The following is a 1,453-nucleotide window of genomic DNA, read 5'->3' on the forward strand; positions in this document are numbered from 1 at the left end:
GAAAGTATGCATATATATCTGCTTTTATAAAATATGTTTCTGAGGAGCAGTACATTAAATCATATTTAGAGCTGACAATTTAAAGGTGTCATATAAAGATATATTTTATAAAACAAAGAATTCTTTTGTAAAGAGAATAATCACCCTTATTCTGTTTATTTGACAAATTTAAAAATTTTTTGATGTCTGATCTTATTTATTTGTTACTTTTACAAAATTTTATTTTTGACTGGATGCAGACTTAGAGGTAGAAGCTCTCAGAGAAGAAATTCTACGTCTCTTGGCAATCTGTTTCTGGTCTCCTTCATTCTCTTGGCCAAAAATTTAGAATATTCTGCAACCTCTTCCTTATTTTTCTTAGTATGCTGTTTCTTCAGAGCAATATGCTGACGTTTATATTGCAGGGCACGTGGAGTAAAAAGACACTAAATCCTGGGTGCTCTGGTCTAGATTTCTTACCTTCTTTGTTTAAGGGCTTTCTCACAACATATTGGAGGACATTATCTTCTTTAGAGAGACTGAAAAGTGTGCAGATTCTCCTAGCTCTTTTGGGCCCCAGGCGACGAGGCACGGTAGTATCAGTGAGACCAGAAATATCTTTCTCCCCTTTTTTCACAATTACCGAGTTGAAAACACTCAGATTGACATCCACAATGCAACCCTGAACAGATTTGTGTTTTCTTTCTCCAGTCCTCTATGGTCTATAATAGGAACGCCCCTTCCTCAATAGCGGGTAGACACAGCCATGGGTCAAGACATCTTACTTCATGGGGAAACCTTGTTTGTCATTTCCACCACTGAATCAAACAACATAACCCTTCCATTCTTCACCCAGAGCATCAGCAGCAACTTCTGTGGCCATATACTTCTCATAAAAGGTATGAAGTTTTCGTTCATCATCCACTTCAATGAGCTTCTGGCAGCCAGTGGCTGGGAAAGAGATATTCAGCTTCATCCTGAAGCAGCTGACCGTCTCCGAGGTGCCATGAAAAAGAGTGATAAATCCAAAATTTTTAATATGTGACATTTGCATAAAGTGGAATTTAGTGTCCAGAAGAGAATAGAACATGAATTAAAATCAACATACAGTTTGAAATATGATATCAGTATATGAAACTAACTTTTTTCAATGCCAAAGTTATAGGTTTGGTGAATTAACAAGTGAAGCAAATTTTTTTTTCATTTTTCTTTCCTATGAAATTCGAATCAAGGGAATCATTCTAGAGACTTCCCTCTCTCTGACATGCTCAGCATCTAATTTGCCAATTTTGTATTTTAAATATTTCTTGAAAATTCTCCTTCCTACAACTACTGTCGCATCTGGTTAGAAAACTTAGCACATTCTCTGAATTTACAAGAAAATTTACAAGAAAATATTGAAAGAGGTCAGCTCACCTAACAAATGACAAAAAAAAAAAACATAGCTATGAGTAAGGCAACTATCAGACAGATA

General features: G+C 35.7%; 1 pseudogene; it reads right to left on the reverse strand.

Moving 5' to 3' along the window:
* Window positions 1–219: 219 nt before the first annotated feature.
* LOC120583894 (40S ribosomal protein S6-like) lies at window positions 220–955 on the reverse strand (annotated as a pseudogene).
* Window positions 956–1,453: the final 498 nt, after the last annotated feature.

Source organism: Pteropus medius, unplaced genomic scaffold (assembly GCF_902729225.1).
Source record: "Pteropus medius unplaced genomic scaffold, Ma_sr-lr_union100, whole genome shotgun sequence".
NCBI lineage: Eukaryota > Metazoa > Chordata > Mammalia > Chiroptera > Pteropodidae > Pteropus > Pteropus medius.